The sequence below is a fragment of the Salvelinus namaycush genome, chromosome 3, assembly GCF_016432855.1.
Source record: "Salvelinus namaycush isolate Seneca chromosome 3, SaNama_1.0, whole genome shotgun sequence".
NCBI classification, from domain to species: Eukaryota; Metazoa; Chordata; class Actinopteri; order Salmoniformes; family Salmonidae; genus Salvelinus; species Salvelinus namaycush.
This window is the reverse complement of record NC_052309.1, coordinates 1,392,864-1,402,119: the sequence shown is the minus strand read 5'-3', so window position 1 is coordinate 1,402,119 and position 9,256 is coordinate 1,392,864.

The following is a 9,256-nucleotide window of genomic DNA, read 5'->3' as shown; positions in this document are numbered from 1 at the left end:
ATGTTAACGGGATCTCTTTCCTCCATTGGTAAAGCCTATAAGACTGTCCCACTTTAGCTTCTCAATTCTGTACTACTTTAGCTAGCTATGGTTGGCAAACAAAAAAAATCACAGAATTACAAAATTGAAACATAATATTGGCAACTTATTAATGTATTTTGATGCACCAGTTCATAGTATGCACATTTACATCACAATGTGGCACAGTGCATTATTTATGACAGTTTTATAACCTTACCATCAAAATAAATAAATTAATCTTACCGTGTGCTTTGTGGTGTGAGCTTCCTGTTTGAAGCTTGCTCTGTCCCCCTCTATGATGTAACACCAATGAAGTGATGTGATTTTGATCATGTGGTTTGCAAAGGCTTAGTAACAATATCTTTGATTTTCTCTTGTCAGACCAATAAATAAACGTGTCAGGATTAAGCTGTCCCAGCTTACATGATGTCCCACTCTTTCCGAATTCATCCTACCTCACCCTTTCCTTTCTCCCTAGTCGTCTCTCTATATGAATCTTATATTTTTCCTCCATTCATCTTCAGTTCCTGAACCAACATTTGCCATCATTGTAAATAAGAATTTGTTAACCTGTCTGGGTAAAATAAAGGTAAAACATCCTGCCACACAATACTCACCACCACCACCACCACCAACCCAAACATCAGAAGAAGAATCTCACTGTGATTATATTATTAAAATATAGGACAGCCACAGACAGAAGCCTAATCCTTATTTCCTCCCGAGTTCATCATTTAATCTTCAGTACCTGTCCCAAAATCACCTCTCATCCTTCCACCACCCCCACAACACCACCACGACCAACCCATACATCAGAAGAATCCTACTACAGTGTATATTACAAATCAAATAAATCAAATCAAATTGTATTTGTTAATTACTTCGTAAACAACAGGTGTAGACTAACAGTGAAATGTTTACTTATGGACCCTTTCCAACAATGCAGAGGGATAAAAAAAGAGAAATAGTAGAAAAAATGGAACAATAAGGAATAAATACACAATGAGTAAGGATAACTTGAACTACGGTGGGATAAACAGCTAGAGCCACCATAGATAGTAGAGTAATTCTTCCTTTCTCCCTAGCGCTCTGTCTGTCCTCCATTCATCCCCTTCTCATCCTGATCCTGCCACCACCCCCACAACACCCAGCACCACCACTACCAACCATACAACAGAAGACTCCTACTATAGAAATCTGTCGGTAGACTCTTACAGCAGATATATTAGGCGGTGTAATCCCAGGTAAAACATGGAAACTGTGACTGAAAAGCTCAATTTTGGCTCTAGGTGGCTCACGGTATAACGCCACACTGCATCGCCATAAACCTGCCACTGTGTGTGTGTGTGTGTGTGCGTGCACGCGTTCGTGCGGCTGTGATATATGAGAGTTAGGGCTGGTCCTCTGAGAGTGGTAGAGTGCTAGAAAGGTTCAGACTAAGTATGAGAGACATCATCAGTAATATCAGATCAATGCTTGGTGGTATGTCATTGTTTCTCTGCCACACAATTTATCTGTCATTCCCCTGGAAAAGAGGAATTACCTATGTAATGTAAAGGGGGTTGTAATGTAATGTAAAGGGAGTTGTAATGTAAAGTGCAATTACCTATGTAATGTAAAGGGGGTTGTAATGTAATGTAAAGGGGAATTACCTATGTGTCACGCCCTGGCCTTAGTATTCTTTGTTTCCTTTATTATTTTAATTAGGTCAGGGTGTGACATGGGGAAGGTATGTGTTTTTGTATTGTCTAGGGTGGTTGTATGGTTTAGGGGGTTAAGTAGAGTAGATGGGTTTGTGTTTAGTGTAGGTGTCTAGCTGTGTCTATGGTTGCCTGAATGGTTCTCAATCAGAGACAGATGTCATTAATTGTCTCTGATTGGGAGCCATATTTAAGACAGCCATAGGCACTAGGTTAATGTGGGTAATTGTCTATGTTGTACGTTTGTAGCTTGTGTGTGCACTTAAGTTTATAGCTTCACGATCGTTTGTTGTTTTGTTTCAGTTTGTTAAAGTGTTCGTTGCGTGTTTTTCCTTTCTCTAAAATAAAAGAGAATGTATTTTGCACACGCTGCGCCTTGGTCCACTCTCTCTCAGCAAGACAATCGTGACAAAATTACCCACCAGAATCGGACCAAGCGGCGTGTAAAGCAGCAACAGGAGCAATACACAAAGGATTCATGGACATGGGAGGAGATACTGGATGGAAAGGGTCCTTGGGCACAACCGGGAGAATATCGCCTCCCTCGTGAAGAGCTGGAGGCAGCTAAAGCCGAGAGGAGGCGATATGAGGAGGCAGCACGGAGGCAAGGCTGGAAGCCCGCGAGTACAACCCAAAAATTTCTTGGGGGGGGTGGGCTAAAAGGGAGTGTGGCGAAGTCAGGTAGGAGACCTGCGCATACTCCCTGTACTTACCGTGGAGAGCGAGAGTACGGGCAGACACCGTGTTACGCAGTAGAGCGCATGGTGTCTCCTGTACGTGTTCATAGATTGAGGATTGAGCCGGATGTCATGAAGCCGGCCCAACGCATCTGGCCACCAGTGCGTCTCCTCGGGCCGGCTTACATGGCACCAGCCTTACGCATGGTGTCCCCGGTTCGCCTACATAGCCCGGTGCGGGTTATTCCACCTCCCCGCACTGGTCGGTAGATGGGGAGCATACAACCAGGTAAGGTTGGGCAGGCTCAGTGCTCAAGGGAGCCAGTACGCCTGCACGGTCCGGTATTTCCGGCGCCACCTCCCCGCCCCAGCCCAGTACCACCAGTGCCTACACCACGCACCAGGCTTCCAGTGTGTCTCCAGAGCCCTGTTCCTCCTCCACGCACTCGCCCTATGGTGCGTGTCTCCAGCCCGGTACCACCAGTTCCGGCACCACGCACCAAGCCTCCTGTGCGCCTCCAGAGTCCTGTGCGTCCTGTTGCTGCTCCCCGCACTAGCCCTGAGATGCGTGTCCCCAGCCCGGTACCACCAGTTCCGGCACCACGCACCAAGCCTCAAGTGCGTCTCCAGAGCCCTGTACGCACTGATCCTTCTCCCCGCACTCGCCCTGAGGTGCGTGCCCTCAGCCCGGTACCACCAGTCCCGGTACCACGCACCAGGCCTATAGTGCGCCTCGAGAACTCAGTGTGCCCTGTTCCTGCTCCCCGCACTAGCCTTAAGGTGCGTGTCCTTAGCCCGGTACCTCCAGTTCCGGCACCACGCACCAGGCATACAGTGTGCCTCAGCCGGCCAGAGCCGCCCGTCTGCCAAGCGCCGTCAGAGCCGCCCGTCTGCCAAGCGCCGTCAGAGCCGCCCGTCTGCCAAGCGCCGTCAGAGCCGCCCGTCTGCCAAGCGCCGTCTGAGCCGCCCGTCTGCCAAGCGCCGTCTGAGCCGCCCATCTGCCAAGCGCCGTCTGAGCCGCCCGTCTGTCCCGAGCCGTCAGAGCCGTCCGCCAGACAGGATCAGCCGGAGCCGTCCGCCAGACAGGATCAGCCCGAGCCGCCCGCCAGACAGGATCAGCCCGAGCCGCCCGCCAGACAGGATCAGCCCGAGCCGCCCGCCAGACAGGATCAGCCCGAGCCGCCCGCCAGACAGGATCAGCCCGAGCCGCCCGCCAGACAGGATCAGCCCGAGCCGCCCGCCAGACAGGATCAGCCCGAGCCGCCCGCCAGACAGGATCAGCCCGAGCCGCCCGCCAGCCATGAGCAGCCAGAGCCGCCCGCCAGCCATGAGCAGCCAGAGCCGCCCGCCAGCCATGAGCAGCCAGAGCCGCCCGCCAGCCATGAGCAGCCAGAGCCGCCCGCCAGCCATGAGCAGCCAGAGCCGCCCGCCAGCCATGAGCAGCCAGAGCCGCCCGCCAGCCATGAGCAGCCAGAGCCGCCCGCCAGCCATGAGCAGCCAGAGTCGCCCGCCAGCCATGAGCAGCCAGAGTCGCCCGCCAGCCATGAGCAGCCAGCCATGAGCAGCCAGCCATGAGCAGCCAGCCAGCCATGAGCAGCCAGCCAGCCATGAGCAGCCATGAGCAGCCATGAGCAGCCAGCCAGCCATGAGCAGCCATGAGCAGCCAGCCAGCCATGAGCAGCCAGCCAGCCATGAGCAGCCAGCCAGCCATGAGCAGCCATGAGCAGCCAGCCATGAGCAGCCAGATCCGTCAGCCAGCCATGAGCAGCCAGATCCGCCAGCCAGCCATGAGCAGCCAGATCCGCCAGCCAGCCAGATCCGTCAGCCAGCCATGAGCAGCCAGATCCGTCAGCCAGCCATGAGCTGCCGTCCCTCAGTCCGGAGCTGCCGTCCCTCAGTCCGGAGCTGCCGTCCCTCAGTCCGGAGCTGCCGTCCCTCAGTCCGGAGCTGCCGTCCAGTCATGAGCTGCCCTCCAGTCATGAGCTACCCCTCAGTCCGGAGCTACCCCTCAGTCCGGAGCTACCCATCCGTCCGGAGCTACCCCTCAGTCCGGAGCTACCCATCCGTCCGGTGGCGCCCTCTGGGATGGTCTTCAGTCCGGGACTTGCTACAAGGGTCGCCGCTCCAGAGGCGCCACCAAAGCGGGTATTGACAATGGTGGAGTGGGGGCCTCGTCCCGCGCCCGAGCCGCCGCCATGATGGGGGCCACCCCGGACCCTCCCCTTCTGTTTCAGGTTCTGCGGCCGGAGTCCGCACCTTTGGGGGGGGGGTACTGTCACGCCCTGGCCTTAGTATTCTTTGTTTCCTTTATTATTTTAGTTAGGTCAGGTTGTGACATGGGGAAGGTATGTGTTTTTGTATTGTCTAGGGTGGTTGTATGGTTTAGGGGGTTAAGTAGAGTAGATGGGTTTGTGTTTAGTGTAGGTGTCTAGCTGTGTCTATGGTTGCCTGAATGGTTCTCAATCAGAGACAGATGTCATTAATTGTCTCTGATTGGGAGCCATATTTAAGACAGCCATAGGCACTAGGTTAATATGGGTAATTGTCTATGTTGTACGTTTGTAGCTTGTGTGTGCACTTAAGTTTATAGCTTCACGATCGTTTGTTGTTTTGTTTCAGTTTGTTAAAGTGTTCGTTGCGTGTTTTTCCTTTCTCTAAAATAAAAGAGAATGTATTTTGCACACGCTGCGCCTTGGTCCACTCTCTCTCAGCAAGACGATCGTGACACTATGTAATGTAAAGGGGGTTGTAATGACCAATGCTGGCACTAAAACCGCACTCAATGAGCTGTATACCGCCATAAGCTAACAAGAAAACGCTCATCCAGAGGCTGCGCTCCTAGTGGCCGGGGACTTTAATGCAGGGAATCTTAAATCAGTTTTACCTCATTTCTAACAGCATGTTAAATGTGCAACCAGAGGGAAAGAAATTCTAGACCAACTTTACTCCACACACAGAGCTACAAGGCTCTCCCTCGACCTCCAAATCTGACCATAATTCTATCCTCCTGATTCCTGCTTACAAGCAAAAATTTAAGCAGGAAGCACCAGTGACTCGGTCTATAAAAAAGTGGTCAGGTGAAGCAGATGCTAAACTACAGGACTGCTTTGCTAGCACAGACTAGAATATGTTCCGGGATTCTTCCGATGGCATTGAGGAGTACATCACATCAGTCACGGGCTTTATCAATAAGTGCATCAAGGACGTCGTCCCCACAGTGACTGTACGTACATACCCCAACCAGAAGCCATGGATTACAGGCAACATTTGCACTGAGCTAAAGGTTAGAGCTGCCGCTTTCAAGGAGCGGGACTCTAACATGGAAGTTAATAAGAAATCCCACTATGCCGTCCGACGAACCATCAAACAGGCAAAGAGTCAATACAGGACTAAGATTGAATCGTACTACGCCGGCTCCGAAACTCGACGGATGTGGCAGGGCCTGCAAACTACAAAGGGAAGCACAGCTGAGAGCTGCCCAGTGACACGAGCCTACCAGACGAGCTAAATAACTCCTATGCTCGCTTTGAGGCAAGTAACACTGAAACACGCATGAGAGCATCAGCTGTTCCAGATGACTGTGTGATCACGCTCTCCACAGCCGATGTGCGTAAGACCTTTAAACAGGTCAACATTCACAAGGCCGCAATGCCAGACGGATTACCAGGACGTGTACTCCAAGCATGTGCTGACCAACTGGCAAGTGTCTATACTGACATTTTCAACCTCTCCCTGTCTGAGTCTGTAATACTAACATGTTTCAAGCAGACCACCATAGTCCCTGTTCCCAAGAACACTAAGGTACCCTGCCTAAATGACTACCGACCTGTAGAACTCACGTCTGTAGCCATGGAATGCGAAAGACTGGTCATGGCTCACATCAACACCATTATCCCAGAAACCCAAGACCCACTCCAATTTGCATACCGCACCAACAGATCTACAGATGATGCAATCTCTATTGCACTCCACACTGCCCTTTCACACCTGAACAAAAGGAACACCTATGTGAGAATGGTATTCATTGACTACAGCTCAGCGTACAACACCATAATGCCCTCAAAGCTCATCAATAAGTTAAGGACCCTGGTACTAAACACTTCCCTCTGCAACTGGATCCTGGACTTCCTGACGGGTTCCCCCAGGTGGTAAGGGTAGGTAACAACACATCCGCCACGCGGATCAACACAGGGGCCCTCCTGTACTCCCTGTTCACTCATGACTGCATGGACAGGCACGACTCCAACACCATCATTAAGTTTGCTGATGACACAACAGTGGTAGGCCTGATCACCGACAACGATGAGACAGACTATAGAGAGGAGGTCAGAGACCTGACTGTGTGGTGCAAGGACAACAACCTCTCCCTCAATGTGATCAAGACAAAGGAGATGATTGTGGACTACAGGAAAAGGAGGACCGAGTACGCCCCCATTCTCATCGACGGGGCTGCAGTGGAGCAGGTTGAGAGCTTCAAGTTCCTTGGCGTCCATATCACCAACAAACTAACATGGTCCAAGCACACCAAGACAGTCGTGAAGAGGGCACGACAAAACCTATTCCCTGGTATGGCAACTGCTCGGCCTCCGACCGCAAGGCACTACATAGGGTAGTATGTATAGCACAGTACATCACCAGGTCCAAGCTTCCTGCCATTCTGGACCTCTATACCAGGCGGTGTCAGAGGATGGCCCTAAAAATTGTCAAAGACTCCAGCCACCCTAGTCATCGACTGTTCTCTCTGCTACCGCACGGCAATTGGTACCGGAGCGCCAAGTCTAGGTCCAAGAGGCTCCTAAATAACTTCTATCTCCAAGCCATAAGACTCCTGAACATCTAGTCAAATGGCTACCCAGACTATTTTCTTTGGAACGCTGCTGCAACTCTCTGTTATTATCTATGCATAGACACTTTAATAACTCGAACTACATGTACATATTACCTCAATTACCTCGACACCGGTGCCCCCGCACATTGACTCTGTACCGTTACCCCCTGTAACGGGGGTACCGTTATCTGTACCATTACCATTACCTGTACAGCCCCGCTATTGTTATTTACTGCCGCTCTTCTTATCGCTTACTTTTTGTTGTATTTTCTTAAAACTGCATTGTTGGTTAAGGGCTTGTAATAAACATTTCACTGTAAGGTCTACACCTGTTGTATTTGATTTGAAAATTTGATTTGAATGTAATGTACATTGCATGTATATTTCCCGGTACATATTACAACAGTACCACTCTTCATGGTAAGAGAAAGTTAACCCGTCTTGGTGTTTGTGTATTCTACACAGGCATGTTTGTGTGAAATTGTAAACAGATTTTTGTTGTGGGTGAGTGACCAATGAGATTTCACCTGTATTATAACCTGTTTACTGTTTCCAAAGCAACTCCTCAGGCTTTAAATAAGGTGGGTTCTCCTGTGCAGTCCAAAGCATACATTTGTGGTGTTTACTGCAAAAGAACAGTTCTATTGTCCCCAGACAAGGCTTAGTTCTAAAAGTACGACTGTGTTCATACTTTAGTATGTTCAGTAGTTATTCCACTGACGTTACATCTGCATTTAATTGCATTCTGGAGGGAGAACAGACATTGTTGCTTAGTGGGAATTACTACATTCTCTCTCTGGAGAATCTGCATGTAATATTTAGCTTTGTTCTTTTGTTAATACAATTCAACAGACTGTCATTTCAGGTTGCCTTACAAACATCAATTTGCTCTCGAAAGGTGTCATGTCATTTGTATAAAAGCCATGGTTGGTGGAAGAGATGAGTGAGGCATGCACACTATCAGAAGCTGTAGTTCTACCTGTTCAGAGAAATTACTACAGATGGAAGAGCAATTTAGCACACACAGGCTCTCTCAGCCAATTCAGATGTAGCCAGGTATTCAGTAGAGTGTGTGATCTACTCAGGTTTCCCTGACTAAAAGCTTTCAGGAGAGAGTAGGACATACTGGATGTACCAACGAGAGTGTAGTGGTGGTGGTGGTGGGGGGGGGCATGTTCTGTTATAATCTCCACCCGGCACAGCCAGAAGAGGACTGGCCACCCCTCATAGCCTGGTTCCTCTCTAGATTTCTTCCTAGGTTCTGGCCTTTCTAGGGAGTTTTTCCTAGCCAACGTGCTCCTTCACCTGCATTGCTTGCTGTTTGGGGTTTTAGGCTGGGTTTCTGTACAGCACTTTGTGACATCAGCTGATGTAAGAAGGGCTATATAAATACATTTGATTGATTGCACCAAGATAAAGTAAGTGGACTGTGATTAATGTTGCAACTTTTTTGTCATCTGTGATGTTCATCCAAACGTCCCATGCCTATGCTGTTTGTTTAATACTTGATTTCTGACCTGCTCCATTCTGCTCCTTCTTCATCATCTTCATCACCACCACCACCACCACCATCAACATACAGTATGAACAAAGCAGCAGAGGCAGTGAGTCATCAGCACTGAGAAATAATTGTCCTTTTTTAATTTCCACTACTAGGCATTGTTGGATATCTCCCAAACAAAGAGACAGATGACCGTAGTAATTTACACTCAACACTGCTGTATTCCTAATTCTATGGTCTGGAGTGCACTATCCCGCACAGCGCTGATTCTGAAATAACTATTATTCATTCAGGGCCAAAAATCATGAAGCTTCAGAGTAGAAATTCTGATCTAGGATCAGGTCCTCACTGTCCATGTAATCATATTCATGATGATCTAAAATGCAAGACTGATCCCAGATCAGCAATCCTATTCTGAGACGCCTTATGAATATGGGACCTGATGTCTCAGAGAGTGTTTGGCAGAATAGAACACTGACAGTATGTCAGAATAGAACACTGACAGTATGTCAGAATAGAACACTGACAG